The sequence below is a fragment of the Amblyomma americanum genome, chromosome 5 (genome assembly GCF_052857255.1).
Source record: "Amblyomma americanum isolate KBUSLIRL-KWMA chromosome 5, ASM5285725v1, whole genome shotgun sequence".
NCBI classification, from domain to species: domain Eukaryota; kingdom Metazoa; phylum Arthropoda; class Arachnida; order Ixodida; family Ixodidae; genus Amblyomma; species Amblyomma americanum.
This window is the reverse complement of record NC_135501.1, coordinates 109,430,536-109,447,412: the sequence shown is the minus strand read 5'-3', so window position 1 is coordinate 109,447,412 and position 16,877 is coordinate 109,430,536. Positions and strand designations below refer to the sequence as shown.

The following is a 16,877-nucleotide window of genomic DNA, read 5'->3' as shown; positions in this document are numbered from 1 at the left end:
GTACAAAAAATGAATATTGATTACAAAAGCAGTGGATATGCTTAGAAAATATTACACCATGAAGGAAGGATAGAACTCAGGAGGGCCGGTTGCGTAGCAATTTTTGAAGCCGGCTCCCCCTAGCCCCCCCCCCCCCCCCCCCTTCTTGGCCGCCGTCTCAGCGCGCTGGCGCCGCAGGCAATGCAGCTGACGACACCGCCACACCCAGCGTTACTATTGGCTGGGCCATCAGCCAAAGACTACCAGTAGTCTTTGCGAACGCGCCTCGGCTTCCGGCAAACTTTTTGGCGTGCAGGTCGGAGAGCGAGGACCTGTCCTAAGTTTTCCTTGCTCCATGCATTACACACATCTTCCGACGGCACCTCCGGTAGCAATGGCCCCGTCCACTCTCTTTTTCACCCTCAATGCCCATAAGATGCCCTGTCTGTCCCCCTCCCCCTCCGCATGTGCGCTTGGCTTGGTGGCGGCCATGTCCCCTCCACTGCAGCTGCACCGTAGCCATCATCTGCAGTTCGCGCTGCCATATGGGGCCATACGGAGTGACCGCGCCTCGCATGTGCTCCTGCCTCGACGCCTCATTTCAACCGTAAAAGCTCAACGTTGTCGAAGATGGAGAACTCCGTTTTCTTCTACAAACAAGCAAAATCTGTGGATAACCGGCTTTCATCCGTAACTCCAGATTCCGCCATTTTCTTAACATCTGAAAATCCAAGGCGCAGAATGCCGCGCTAAGCCTAGGCGGTGTCGGGCCGTCAGTCCGAAGAAACGCTGCTTCAGCTGATGCGGTGCCCGCGAAGATGGCGTATGAAGACACGGCGGAGTCGGCTGCAGCCAAGACACCGATCGAAGAGAATCTTCATCCCGAAGACCACGCAACCGACCTCTCGCACAAGAGAACAATCGCCAACGGGGGATGGCTCACTGAAAAATACCCCAACTCGAGACAGATTGCCTTTCCGGAGACCGGGGCCGATGCGGCGCAAATCTCAGCGCTGAGCCAAGCCAAACTTGGGTGGAATGCCATTTGCAGACAGAAGCCACCTCCACTGCCATAGAACAATTACAAAGTCATCATTAGACCGAAGAATCAATATCAACACGACAACACCAGAGGACTCATCAGCAGCGAACTGAGCACGCATCAGATTGTGAGGGCTACAACCAAAGCATGCGAAAAACCAGACATCTGCAACGAACGCAGCTTTTCTATACGGCTGCGCAACGGATCCAGCATCGCCATACTCAGGACGCCAAGGATGGATACTGCGAATGCTGTGCAGATCATTTGAAGTCTATTCTCTTGTGCAAAAGACTGTGCGGTGACGGCTTAAGTGGCCGCGCCGGAAAGTTCGTGCAAATGTGTGATTCATAGACTGGACGCAGAAACCATGCCAACTGAATTGTTATCGCATCTTCGGGTATTTACCGAAGCAGTCAAATGCTTGTGAAATCCGAAAGCGCGGTCATTACCTTAGAGGGAAAGATCGTCCCCCGCTAAATTTACTGCAACGGCGGGGAGATGCTTTGCTACGTCTATCGATCATCCCGGGAAGTTTTCTATATGTGTTTCAGCGCCGGGTATAGGGCGGACGTCTGCCCCACACCTGACGCCATCGTCTGCTCTAAATGCACCGAGGCAGCGATCGAGGATGGGCAGAGCCGCGAGCTCAGATGTGCGGTATGCACGCAAGCACACCCTACAGGGGCAAACGAGTGCAAGGAACGCCTCAGGAAAGCGAGAGCGCGGACGAGAAAAAAATGGGAACCAAGCGGCAGAGACAGGGGTGATGCAGCACTGGTGGACGTGGCCGGGCCCGGAAAAGCTGGTTCAGTGAGGAATACAGTTCGATATCTGAGCCGAGATTGATATGACGATGAAGATAAAGGTCGAGATCGGCATACAGGACAAGGGAGTATCCGGATACCAAAGCGAAGCGGCTGAAGAAGATCATTACAAAAAACATGGCAGTGGATTAGCTCGGCTAAGCCAGGATATACGTAGCGAGAGGTTCGTTTCCCTGGCTGAGCTTGTCGTGGTCACTATGTTTAGCAATGAGAGACATTGAGCTCCATCTCGGCGGCTATGCGCAGTCTATTACGCTCGGCAGTCTGTCAGCTTCATTTGCCAAGCCGTTCTTCTCTCTATTCGGGCGTCTCCGATGCTCTTTTCACCTCGCGATGCTCATTCTCTCTTTGTTGAGTTGCGAAGTGCCAGGCGATAGCGTCAAAATTGCAAGAGTTAATCTTCCCTTGTCTATACCGCCTTTCAGCAGCGGCTTGACTCTGCTTTTCTACATACATGCCTAAAGGTTGTGATACAGCCGCCTATTACATTTCGGCCTTTTATACGCTATGCTGCACATGCGACTAGCGGTTCGATTGATAAAGCGGCGTGGGGCGACGTAGCGCGCGGCACGCTTCGTTCCGACGGTGGAGCTGGCGCGCGGATGCGGTGACGGCGAAATGAACGCCGCATCTCCAATTGCCATAGAAAGGGCGCGTGCGCACAGCTGCCCTCTTCCAGCCATCTCGAAATGCTCAACTGGTAGCCCAGTGTAGCTATCGCTACAAAAAGAGGAAGAAACCAGGGTGAGCTCAAAAAATATTCTTTTTCTAATTCTCCCACTCGACCAAAAATCACGACACAGAAACAGCAGTGATTGGCAACAACGCTAATGGACAACCTTACGAGGGAGTAAAAGAGCTAAGACAAACAGTTCAGACGCACATTTCAGAAAACGCCGAGCTGAGAGAGAAACTTAACGATCTCATAGAAATAAAGGCCTAGGGAGAAGGCCAGAACAACTCAAACCTGCAAAAAGATGAAACTCAGGCGGCAACTATAGGGCGGCAGGAATTTACAATGCCATGACAGCTGTGAGCACTGCATTGACAAATCGTAGCAACCTCATCTCCCACATCCAAGACAAGACGCGCAAGCATAAAGAGCGTCTAGTACACTTCACGCGCATTAAATCCAAAGGAAAACCCTATAACAGGCCACCTGAGCGTGGCGGACAACCGTAGACGCTCGGTCAGGTTGGAAGCCCTCGAAATATGGCAGTAGAAATGCCGTGGGACTTGCCAAAAGGAGGGTCTTCTTAAACAACCCATCACAAATTGCAGCTCTCCACCAGACATAATCGCCCTACAGGAAACCGGCTGCTGACTCACTCCACCCTGATACTCCGTCTACGAGGGGCATGGACAAATCAAGGTCGGCATGCTGGTTGGCAAAGCGGTCACCGCAATCAGGCAAGAAAGCGACGATACGGACATTGACGACGTCCTTATTGAAATCATTACCCAAAATAGGAGATAAGAAAGCAACTTCGTACTTAACGTGTACAGCGTGCCAAGGCAGAGGAAAATATATTTAAAATACATGCTAGACAAGGCAGAGGAAGCAGCAAACAAGAACGACCTCGTCATCCTGGGGGACTTTAATGCCTGACATGAAAGCTGGGGCTACGTTTGGGATACCCAGAAAGGCATGACCTAGCCTGAGAATCTGACAGTAGAAGGTCTTCCTCATCACAGACCACACCCAATCCACGCGAGTGAGGAGCAGCATCAACTGAGATTCGTGCCCAGATTTAACATTCGTCAGAGGAGTAAGGCAGGCAAGATGGGAATTCGTGGGGAAGCTCTAAGCAGTGACCACTGCATTTAGCGCTTCCAAATAGAAACGCTCTCGATTAGGAATAAAAACATGGCCAGGCTAGAATGAGAAACTTACAAGCCTACAGGAAATCCAGGGTACAGTCCGAAGATGCTGGGATCACGAAGACTGAAATCTTGGTCGCAAGAATCAATACAGACTGGCAGAAACTATACGGAGAGGGCGTCCTCCCTACCGACACGCCCGAGGTGGTTAAACATCTTTTACACCTTTGGAATGCCAGACAAGGGCTGCTAAGAAAATTAAAAAGGAAAAGGCATAGCAGGCAGATCAAGCTTAAGATCGCCAAGGTCACCAGACGAGCCGAGAAATATGCAGCGGAGCGCTCGAGGAGCGGCTGGGACCAAAAATGCAACAAGCTGCTGGGGACACTTGGTTGGGCAAAGACGTGGGCCCTGCTAAGGGTTCTCATAGACCCAATCAAGACAAAATCTGAACTCGTAGGACGACCGAAAGGATCGCGCACCAATTTCAAAGTACCAACCAGGAAATGCTATAGAACATCATGCGGCGCTATATAGGCAATGTGACACACGTCGACAGCAGGTTGGCGTACACGGGCGAAGCAAATCCCGCTCTGGACGGACGCTTTAGCATGAAAGAATTCAGACACGCTGTGATGTCCGCCACAAAGGACAAAACTTCATAGAAGGATGACATCACCAACGCCATGATAAGGAACCTAGATGACGATTCAATGAAAGGATTCCCGGAATTTTTCAACAAACACTGGGAACACGGGACCATCCCGATCGACTGGAGACTTGCGAAAATAGTAATAAATTCGAAGTCCGGAAGGACTCCAGACATGGAAAATCTTAGAGCCATTTCGTTATTTCATGCTTGGGAAAAGTATATCAGAGAGTTGTGCATCAGTTTGCGGACCCACCTTGAAGACAACCAACTCATGCTGCGCACTATGTTTGGATTCCAAAAATACCTATCAGCACTAGACGTTCTCTTGCATATCGACGACGAAGTGCTCAACAGAGACCCAATATATGAAGAAAACATCTTGCTTGCTCTCGATCTTAAAGCTGCCTTCGACAACGTCAGACACAGGGCTGTGCTGGAGGGGCTCAGCAACCTGGTTTGCGGAAAGAGAATATACAACTATGTAAAAGCCGTTCTCCACAACAGAACCGCTACCATTGGAATAGGAGGCATCTGGACTAACACCCTCATTACCCCCAAAACAAGGAACACCGCAAGGCTCTGTGATATCCCATTTGCTTTTAGCATCATTATAACTGGCTTAAAATGGAAGCAGGAAGAAACTGAAAGCATCAGGCATGCTATCTATACGCAGACGATATCACACTCTGGTTCATAAGAGCCCCTAGAAGAAAAAAAAGACCTTCTTCAGAGGGCAGCAGACACGGTCATCGCATACACCCAATACTGTGGACTTGCATACTACCCTAAAAAATCCGAGACACTCAGAGTCTACAGAAAAGGGTACGATCTGCAAAACTCTATTTGCATCTACATAAGGGAAACTAAGCTTCCAGAAGTATCGAAATTTAAAATCTTTGGCATGTGGATACACTGTAACCGTCGTATAGATCACACAATAAGACTGCTTGCAAATACCAGAGCACAGATCACAAGAATGATTGCACGAATTTCCAACCGAAGAAGAGGTATGAAAGAGGAGGACACAAGTAGGCTAGTGCAGACCGTCGTGGTCAGTAGAATAATATACAGCGTCCCCTACCATACACCTCTCGACCAAGAAAAGAAACAATAAGAGCCAAATTTTACGAAAGCACACAAATACACTCTTGGACTGCCGGTCAACAATTCGATGGAGAAATTCCCTAAACTGGTCATAACCAACACAAGTACAAGGCCCACCTTATCGCACAGAAAACCAGGCTCATGCTCTATCGAACGGGCATTAACACGCTGCGTTTATTGAGCATAAGGATGCTTTGAGAGTAATCAACACCACAGCGAGCGCACCGAGTGCAATCAGGAGGATCATTGAAGTCAGCCCGATTCCGAGAGACATGCATCCATATGTACACAAGGCGCAAAGATCTGAAGCCCACGAAAGAAGCCTCGCAGAAAAAAAAGAGGTATTATACGTGGACGCAACCACATACAGAGAACGACGCGGCTCGGTTGCTACCATGGTGGATCACAAGCTCACGGAAATCAACTGCGCTTCAACAGCATCTTCGGGGAAGATGAGGCAGCAGTCGCACTATCCATCACTCACTATGGCGAGAAGCCCCATGCACACATAAATACAGACTCGCAAGAGGCGAGAAAAAGTACAGCGGTGGACGCATATCCATTGTGGCCATGCGCATATTCAAGACGAGAACAATCACCTTTACGAGATGCTTCATCACATGGACACAAGACCATGAGGCTGCCAAATGTAATTAACGTGCGGACGTCAATGCCCGAGCATACGCCCAACGGGAGGCGCCCACTGAAGGGGAACTGGACACATTCATTAGACGGTATGAAGCCATTTTGAACACCAACGAGCCCTCAGGAGGACCGACACCCCCCCCCCCAAAAAAAAAGAAAAACCTTAGCAGAGAACAGTCGCTTGCCTGGAGACAAATGCAGTCTTACACGTACCCCAATCTCAGTTTACTAAGTAGTAAGTGGTTCTATTAAAATTATAATAAAAAAGAAAGGAAAAGATCAGTTTACTAAGCAAGTACTACCCTTCAATATATCACAGCAAATTCCCGCTCTACGAGGAACAATCAACGCTTGATCACGTTACATGGCCCTGTCAGAACACGCAGGAAGCACCAATAAACAACGCACCAACACCAGAGCAATAGGAGGCTGCAAAGGCCACTGGGGTCTGGACTGAGGGACTCACCTACGCCACGAAAATCCTCCTTGACAATAAAGTTTTTCATTAATTCATTCGGGAGAGGGAGCGCTCGCGTTCGTGAAGTGTAACCAGAATTACCGTTTGTTGTAGACCGCGTGGCTCCCCTCAGTGTCACTGCCAATGATGAGCGCCGTGCTCTCGGTGGCCTTTTGCCCGCTCTTTTTCGAATGCCGCCATTCGGCTATCTCCAAGAGGGCCTTGGCTTCTGCTGTGCAGTCTCTGCTTGCTTGGTTTATTTCATTTGCCCACGGGGTGGCGTTTCTTCTCAGAGAACTACTGTTTCTCCTCTATGCTGTATTGTTACTTTGTGTTTCCTTACCAGTGATGTTGCTTGAGATTTTCTGCATCGCGCGCAACATCGCAGGAAGCTGCCCGGTCAGTGATGTTTGTCAAGCTATGACTGACAGAGCATGGTTAGGTTTCCCAAAGCTAGGGAGGTGCTAGGCACGATCTATGCACTCTGTATTACTGTCAAGAATTGGAAGCGTTTATTAAGGCGAAAGCCTTTCTTGGCTCATGACTAGTGGGGACGGATGTTGTAGAAGGAATTTGTCCGTACGAATTGTCAATCAATAATCGAGTGGTAAAGAAAACAAAAATTAAAAGTTGAATGAGCAACAGCTTTCATTCTAAAGCAACGTATATTTAATGAAATAAACCAAAAAATAAAAATAAAACAAAAAAGTGATCGATATGCAAAAGAGATAAAAAGTAAAATAGAAAAGAAAAATTTAGATCACTGTTGTAACCAGCATTAGACTAATGCGAAAGCGTTGAGGCCTCCTCGACACTCGTCGCCTCTTATTGCTCCTATTTGCCTCTATTTGCTCCTCTTTGCCTCTGTTGCCCCTATTTTTCTGAGAATTTGTGTAATTGGTCTAATTGGCACCACGCTTTGTTCTAAACTTTCAAATTTGGTGCCGCGCGTTGGCTGGGCACAACCTTCCGGTACCATGGTACCAAGCTTTCGGTGTTTCAATTTGTTGCCACTTGGCCATGTCCACTTTTTGGACATTTTGGCTCTAATTATTTAACTCTTCATTCGACCGTAACAATTTTTTTTCCCCGCATCATCGCATCATCCTGCTTCATTATAACCACTTTTTAGACGTTTTCTCTTTCTGGTTCCCCACAGCGGCTGCGGACATGCCTTAATGCCACGAAACCGGCTACGTAGCCTAGTAAAGATTTCGTATAAAAATAAGATAGTATATAATATAATAGTTTTTATTTAGTATAAAAAAAATTAGAGCACGCTTAAGTTTCGCCTAAGAGTGGGACGCAGCAGCGTTTCGCAGCGTTGCCAAGGGGTTCGCGGAACGCCATCGCCCGTTCGGCGGGACGCGTTGCACAATTTAAGGAATGAAAACGACGCCTGTCTCACATATCTCGGTGGACACCTATAGAATCCAGCAAAACGAAATCTCTGAATAAAAGCATCCACTTAGGACCTATTTCCCGTTTCCACTTTTACGATGCACTACGCCGTCTTTTGCTGCATCGTAATGTTAACTACATAACTGAAGGCGAGCCAACTCTCCGAATATGTTTTTTTTTTCTTGCGGTTTCTTATTGTTTATTCTGCATTGAAGGCTGCACCGGTTCCTTAAATAATTCTATTTTATACGCTGACATCGTGGTCTAGACAGGCGTATTTTAATACCAGGCAAAAGGCTAGAGATTCATATGATGGCTGTCGTTATGCTATAGCGCTAGCACTTATTCTCCTTCTTCAAAGTCAATTATTTGCCACCGGAAACAGCAGGCGGCAATACAATTGCTTGGATTTTTGTGTTAATGTGATGAGGTTTCACCACCTGCCCTTTGTTCGCACTCTCTATGCCATGTAAATACTTCAAAATTGCAACTTTCTTCGTGCCCCGCCGCGGTGGCTCAGTGGTTAGGGCGCTCGACTACTGATCCGGAGTTCCCAGGTTCGAACCCGACCGCAGCGGCTGCGTTTTTATGGAGGAAAAACGCTAAGGTGCCCGTGTGCTGCGCGATGTCAGTACACGTTAAAGATCCCCATGTGGTCGAAATTATTCCGGAGCCCTCCACTACAGCACCTCTTTCTTTGTTCTTTCACTCTCTCCTTTATCCCTTCCATTACGGCGCGATTCAGTTGTCGGCCTATATATGAGACAGAAACTGCGCCATTTCCTTTCCCCCAAAACCAATTATTATTATAATTAACCCAACCGCGGTGGTCGCGTTTTGAATGAGGAGAAACGCAGCAGGCGCCTGTGTGCTGTGCGACGTCAGCGCACGTTAAAGATGCCCAGCTGGTCGAAATTATTCTGGAACCCTCAACTAAAGCACCTCTTTCTTCATTTCATTCACTTCCTCCTGTATCCCTTCCTTTAGGTCGCTGTTCAGATGTTAGCCGACATAAGTGAGACAATTATTGCCCCATTTTTTGTCCTCAAAAACCAATTTTCAGGAGCGTTAGCTAAGCGAGCTTCAAGTGTTTACATCGATCGATGTGCACAGCAAACGTGCAGAAACATCCGCGTACGTTTCCTTTCCGAAAACATGTCTTTTAAGTAGTCACTTTTTCCAGTGACTACGTCTAAGTCTAGGATGCAATTAGCGCCATCTGCCTCACGGATTTTACACCACTATCGCGATTTACAGTCACCGTCGCTCTTTCGGGTATATTTACGCGTTATATCAGTTAAGGCACGTTAGTGCACTTGATTAGTTCATGATGGAGCAATAGAAACACACGCACAGCACTCTGTTGACTACAACTGGAGTGGGGCGTCCAGCTGTTAATCATCAAAGTTAGAACTCGCAGAGCGTACCGTCACAATAACCTGGCGGAGAACAGACTGGGCGTCAATACCGTCTGTTCGAGGAACGCACAGAGGCTGACCAATGTTCGCTCACGGGTGGGCGCACTGCCCTGCGGCCACAATAGCGTCTTGAGAGAGTCTCGTAGTATGCCCAGCGCCCTATATGCCGCAGGCATATTGCGACGATCATCGGCGAACGCGGCACAGTGAAGGAGCAGGTGTGTAACTAAAAAGAATTAAAATTTAGAATTAAAAAACAATTAAAATTTAAGTAAAATGTTTTCACCACCACCTCAGAATGCGCAGTTTGCGGGCGGAAAGGTCGTCGGTGAAAATCGCACATATATTTTGGGCTTGATCTCAATTAGTAATTATATCCTCAGGAGCATGTCAACTCCAGTGACACCACTTCATATATTCAGAGTGAAAAGGGCGGCCGCCAACTTTTGTGCAAATGATAGTCACTGGGGGTCCATTTTGATGGCTGCTATACTGGCACATATATAACGGATCGAAAATATAGGTATCAATTGAGGCGCCACGCCCCATTATCGCTATAGGATATGTGTGGTATTGTGGCAACTATTTTGGTCAATCTGACCTTCATTGCAGCCGCCGAGGTGGCTCCGTAGTTAGCGCGTTCCGGCTACTCATCGGAGTACCCGGGTTCGAACCCGATCACGGCGGCAGCCTTTCGATGGAGGCGAAACGCCAAAGGGCCCGTGTGCTGTGCGATGTCAGGGCACGTTGAAGATCCCCAGAGAGCCTTTCATTATGGCACCGCTTTTTCTTTTGTTCTCTCACTTCCTCCTTTATCAATTCCCTGATGGCGCGGCTCAGGTGTCAGCTGAGATGTGAGACAGAGACTGCGCCATTTCCTTTCGTCAAAAACCAATTTCAAAGGTAATTTTATGCCCAGGAAGGAGGCCCTACGTATGTGACAAAGTGGGATAGCTTCAGGGAGATTAGAAGCAACAGAGATGATAAATACGATATTCTGGACTATGAGCTCTGGTGTGAAAACCTCAAGAACGATGTTAAGGGCGCCACTAAGAAAATTGAGGTGGATAGCGCCCCGGATGTTGCAGTTAGTCGGCTGCTACATATGTGGGAGGCCAAGCAGAGCATGGGGCGCCGTATGAAGAGGCAAGGCAGGCGGAATCGCAATCTGAAAAGGCGCTTGGCTAGACTCAACAAAGAGATTGAAGAATATGCATTCAAGCTGTGCAAACAGCAATGGTACAGTAATTGTGGAAAGATGGAGAGGGGCATGAATCTGCTAGGACTTGGAACTTGTTAAGGCACTTGCTTGACCTGGAGAAATCCAGAGGTCAGGCGAGGGTAAACATGGCCAAAGTTAGACATGCGTGTGGGGATCTTACTGATCAGGCATTCATGGAAAAATTGGTGGAGACATAGATAGAAGACACCAGCTCGGTGCAGCTACCGGAATACGAGGGGGAGGAAAATTTGGCATTGGATTTGGATGTCAGAGGCGGAGGTGACGGCCGAAATAGACTAAAGGTTAGGTCGGCACCGGGGCCCGATGGCATTGCTAACAAAATTCTAATAAATCTAGATGACAGCTCTATGAGGTATGTCACTATATTTATGAATTTATGCTGGATGGCGGGGAGAATCCTGGATCAGTGGAAAATGGTGAAGGTGATACTAATTCCTAAGCCAGGAAAGAAACCTAGAATAGGTAATCTTCGGCCAATCTCGTTGACCTCGTGTATCGGAAAATTGATGGAACATGTAGTGCGGACTGGGCTGTGTAGGTTTAAGGAGAGGAAGGGGCTACGGCCGGACGAAATAATTTGTTTTAGGCCGCATTTTAGCACGCTGGATGTTATGCTGCTCCTGAAGCATGACGGTGTGAATTCTAAGAAAAATGATGCGAAGGTGATTTTAGGGCTGGATCTAAAGAAGGCTTTCGATAATGTTAAACACTCGGCGGTCCTAGAGGGGCTGAATGAGGTAGGAGTAGGTGTGAAAAGCTACAACTACATCAGGGATTTCTTGCGAGAAAGGAGAGCTGAGGTAGTGTTTCAAGAGAACACTTCGGAGATGGTCCAGCTAGAAAGTAGGGGGACACCACAGGGGGCGGTTCTGTCGCCACTACTTTTTAATATGGCCATAAGGAAGTTGCCAGGGCAGCTAAAGGCGCTTGACAACTCGAATCTTACATTCAGCTTGTATGCAGATGACATTAATTTGTGGATAGATAAGAGCAGTGATGGAGAGATTGAACAAAGTCTCCAGGCGGCAGCTGACTGTATTGTAAAATACGCAGCGTAAAGGGGGCTGGAGTGCTCTCCGGAAAAGTCTGAATTATTCCTATACAAGGACAGGCAGGGCACTTAGAAATAAGCCGCCTTCAAAAATTCAAATTCTGGTAGGTGGGGTGCAGGTTCCGGATGTGGAGACAATTAGGATCCTAAGCTTACGCCTGCAGGCGAATGGCAAGAATACTGTTACCATCAAAAAGTTGGAAGGCTACGCCATGCAGACTTTGGGTCACCTTAGGAGAATCTCAAGTAAGAAGGGGGTCTTAGAGACAACAATTGATTAAATTGGTTCAGGGCTTTATTACAAGTTGGGTGAGCTATGCGACGCCTTACTTGTACTTAAAGGCGGCAGAAAGGGGAAAATTGATGCGCTTATGAGAAAGTGTATCAAGAGGGTTCTAGGGCTGCCTATAACGGCGTCCACGGAAAGATTGTTGGCTATGGGAATGCATAGTACTATGGTGGAACTGATCGAAGCGGTAAATGTCTCGCAGTTAGAAAGACTCAGCACCACAAAGGTGGGGAGGGCAATACTGGAAAAAGCGGGGCTGAACCCGGAGAGGGGGAGGGGCAGCCAGGCCACCATAGGATGGAAGGCACGATAGTGCCTTAGAGTTCCCCCTCTGCCGAGAAACATGCACCCAGAATATAATAAAGAGAGAAGGCAGAAAAGGGTGGAGGCGCTGGAACACATATATTCAAAAAAGCCGAGGGAGCAGGACGCATTTGTGGATTCAGCGGGCGGGAAAAGAGGAGAAGGCACCTTAGCGGTAGTGGTGGACGGGGGAGGGGGCCCGATCTCGGCACTATCGGTTCAGAGTGATGATATTGATGTGGCAGAGGAGGTTGCAATAGCTCTTGCTTGCGTCGGCACAAAGACCACGTATGTGTTGAGCGACAGTAAAACTGCAATTCAGAATTTTGGTAGCGGGAGGATATCTCCCATGGCACTCAAAATTCGAAGACAAAGAGAATTGGATCGGACAATCAATCTAATTTGGACCCCGGCGCACGAATCTGTAAGCGGCAACGAGGCTGCTCACAACCTGGCTCGAGATCTCTACTGTCGAGCAGGTCGGAATGAGCAAGCCGAGGAGGGCAACAACAGAGAAGGGCCTCTGCTGTCATATTATTATGTGACGCAATATAATAGAAGGCAGCGTCTGAAACTCCCCCTCCAGACAAGACTAGACGGAAAACAGATGACGGCATGGAGGTGTCTGTAAGCAGATACTTATCCAAATCCGGTATTGAATAAATATATATTCCCAGATTTTGAAGATGAGAGCTGCAGGGTTTGCGGGGAGAAGGGTACCCTGAACCACATAATGTGAGAGTTTGTGCATTCCCCAGGCAGGGCAAACGAAATTAATAGTAGGGAAGCCTGGGAGGCCTAGCTGGAAAGCACAACCCCAAAGCACCAGCTGCTAGCTGTTCGACTGGCTGAAGAGGACGCCGAGGTCCAAGGGATTTCGGCCAGCATCTGAAGCGGATTCCCACCTGCCTTAGGGTGCCTCTCCTCTAGAGGGGAGGACCTAGGGCAGGGAAGAAGCCTTTTCTGTTGGACAATAATGTTGATTCACTCACTCACTCAATTTCAGTTTCCTTCATTGCAGAGGCAGTCCTTGGCAAACATAAGTAGCAGGAGCTAACGCTCTTAAAACTGGTTTCGCGCAATATGTCGTGCTTAGCAATAATAAACCTCTAGAAAATGTTACAATGATGTCAGAATCGGCGTTGTCGGTGTCAGCTTTCGCGTTGTCCATGTTGAGTTAGGAACAAAAGATCACGTGCATGGCTCTTGCAGGTTGGTTCTAGAGACCCTAGGAGGCAGGTGGACCACCTAGGTGACGTGACCTTGCGGCGTGGTCACGGCCTCCCACTGGGTAGTGAGCGAACTGTCCACCGTGGCAGGTGGCAGTCTATTGATAGATGGCTTGGGATGAGCAACCCGGGTGATACAAGGCCCGCCGCTGGGAGCACCTGCCATCGCAGGGCAGTGGCGCAATGCTTAACCACTGCACCACTGCGCCAGGAGGGGTATAAGGACTCCCAAGGATCTGTCAATGTAGAGGGTGACCTGCGTATATGGGAATCGAGTCGGTATCGCTTCATAGCCTTCAGGTGGAGCTTAACTGTTCCCTGAAGCGTTTTTGCCTCTTGCTAATTTCTTCCTCACTTTTAGACTACCTCCATTCTGTAGCTCATACTCTTTTGTCTCCATTTAAACTTCCATATGCCGGATATCTCAAGCCCAATATTTTACTTTGACAGGTTGATTAGTTATATTCTGTCTAATGAATTAGTGGCTTTCATGCTTTGGCGTTTTTTAATCAGATCTCTCGTCTCCTGTGAGCTTATCGTCATACTTTGACTATCCCACTGCCTAATGGAAACGCTACGCGGCCGGGGCTGTTATGTGCATTACTGGTGGAAAATTGGAAAATTTGTATCTACGGACAGGAAATGACCCAGTATCTGTCTTACATATCGGCGAACACTAAACAACGCCGTAAGGAAAGAGATAAACGAGGGATAAAGAGAACAAAGGAAGAAAGGTGTCGTAAGTGGGAGCTCCGGAATATTTTTGACCACCTGGGGATCCATAACGCGCACTGACATCGCACAGCACACGCACGCCTTAGTGTTTCGCTTCCATTGAAACGCAACCGCCGCGGTCGGGTTCGAACCCGGGTACTCCGGATCAGTTGCCGAGCGCCCTATCCACTGAGCCACCGTGGCGGGTACCATTACAGAGGCTACTGTGTGTCCGCTGTTCACTGCTGCTCGCAAAGCACCTGCGCACAGGAACAGTGGAAGCAGCGGAAGCCTGCGCATGCGCACACATACAAGCCGGTGATACGTGTCGGCTCCGGACGAAAGCTGAGGTGTGTCTCTCACTGATGGTGTTGGTGGTGTAGACTTTATTACATACAGTGGAGTTTAGGACGCACAGGTCCTTGGGCCCCCGCACGGCCCCACTGCACTCAAACGTTCATGTCCCGGAGGCTCATGACTCTGGCAGCCCGGCCTGTGGCGATAGCTTGCTTGGCCGGGTCCTCGGAGCGCCGTAGGGTCTCCCAAGCCTCTCAAGTGGTAAGGTGCTACAGGCACCGCGGGGGAGTATCCGCCGGGCAGAGGAAAAGGATATCATCGAGAGCGGCTAAGGGGTGGTGGCAGAGGGTACAGGAGGGGTTTGTGTGGACTTGGTGATAGCGCGAACGTATATAAGGGGGAGGGTAAGGTGCGTGTTTGGAGCCGCCTCCAAAGTGTCTGATTGTCGAGGGAGGGATGGGGTGGTGGGTACAGCCGACGCTCGATTTTGCAGGCCTCCGTCAGTTCACTGAAGGAATGCATGCGCTCCCGTGAGAACCCAAGATCGGAGGCTACCGGTGCGCGGTTGAGAGAACCACGGGCTAAAGCGTTGGCAGCCTCGTTTCCGGGATTCCCGGAGTGGGCAGGCATCCATATGAGCTCCATGTGGCGGGGCGGGTGTGCGGTGAGGGAGTTCAATATGCGAAATGCAGGAACGTGAACTCTCCCGCAGGCGAAATTTAGTATGGCAGTTTTAGAGTCCGATAGTGTATACCGGACCTCCGTGCGCGTGATGGCTAGATCAATAGCGGCGTCTTCAGCCTCCTCCGAAGTGGCAGTGGGGGATATGAGAAGGGTAGCAATCGTTTGCAGGGAGGGCTTTGTGATGGCTACAACCGCGTCCTCGCCCGTGCATGCGGCATCCACACGAACGGCATCCGGTTCCATGCCATAGTTTTTGTGGAGCGCCCGTGCGCGAGCTCTGTGGCCGGGTTCGTGGTAGGTCGGGTGCTCGTTTTTAGGGAGAGGGTTAATAAGTAGTTCGCGGTGAATGTGGTGGGCGACCGGGAGCTGTGTGGGATCCGTGGCTGGTATACTCATGCCGAGGGTAGGTAGGATGTGTCTACCGGTGGTGGGTCTCGCGAGACGTTCTCACGGTGTACAGTGTATATTGGACGTTAAAGATCATCAGGTAGTGCACATTTCCCGGACGCCTCCACTATGGCGCCACTTCCTTCCTTTTGTCTTTCACTCTCTTCTTGATCGCTTCCCTTGCGGGTGATTCAGGTGTCTACTGATAAACTGAGAGACTTACTGAGTGAGTGTGTGAAAACTTTATTGGAACTTTCAATGGTTTCGCGGTTATGAAGTCTCCGTCGTCTTCTCTGGCGCTGGCGACTTGAGGCTTCTCGTCAGCAAGAGTGGGCCCCTATTCCAGGGCTCCACTGAGTCGTGCTGCATCATTCGCGTGCTGCACTAAGGCCCTTTGGGTCGTGAGCTCGCCGCTGGTGAGCCGACTCACAAATTGCTTTGCACTCCGGTGTTCGTGTTTGTGGATTGCTTTTTGCGTTCGCACTCCCACGTGATATGGTAAAGTGTAGGTGTGGCAATGCACCAAAGCAGGTGGCTCTGTATTGTGTCGGGAACATCTTATTAAGTATGTGTAGGTTAGGAAATTAGTTGGTGTGTAATCTGCGGCAGCCGGTCGCTTCCTCCTTTGGTAGGGCTTTGTGTGGATGTGGATATCTAATCCTAGCTCCCCTACGCAAGTGCAAGGTCTCTGCGTATCCCCCCTCGCAAGCTTGTAGGCGGAGGTCCGGAGCATTTGGCTGCCCAGCTCGGAATGCGTTACCTCGAGCTAGGCTGTCTGCCCTTTCGTTCCCCCCTATGCCCGCGTGGCCCGGGATCCAGATTAGGTAATGCCTGGGTTTTCTTCGGTGGAGGTTACCCCGCTGAGTATTCTAAGTTCTGTTCTGCTGATCCTGCCCCTTGTTTAGTTCCTGCACGTCTCCTTCGAGTCCGTCAGTATGTTGAGAGATCGGCCCGTTCTGTAGCCTTCTGCTGCCGCCAGCGCAACGGCAATCTCTTCGGCCTCCGCTTTGCCGGCGACATTTGCCGTGGCACACGTGATCATGTTTCCTTCCTTGTTTACCACTACCGTCGCGGCTATGCGTTCTCTCTCGCGCGGATATACGGCAGCGTCCGTGTATACGGTGTTGTCTAACTGGGCTAGCGTTCTTTCCACGTACTCACTCTCGCTTTTCGTCTGTTTTCGTGAAGATTGGGGTCCAAGTTTTTCGGCAATGGTCCCATGTTAATGGTTTTCCAAAGGTGGACTGGTACGTCCGCGTATCTGTCTACTAGTCCGCTCGTGTCCCGACCCAACCTTAGGAGCGCTCGTCCCGTAGGGGTGCCTCTGAGCCTCGTGG

At 49.5% G+C, this 16,877-nt stretch overlaps 1 pseudogene; it reads right to left on the bottom strand.

Moving 5' to 3' along the window:
* LOC144134101 (uncharacterized) overlaps positions 1-16,877 on the bottom strand; it is a 37,511-nt pseudogene that overhangs the window by 19,583 nt on the left and 1,051 nt on the right.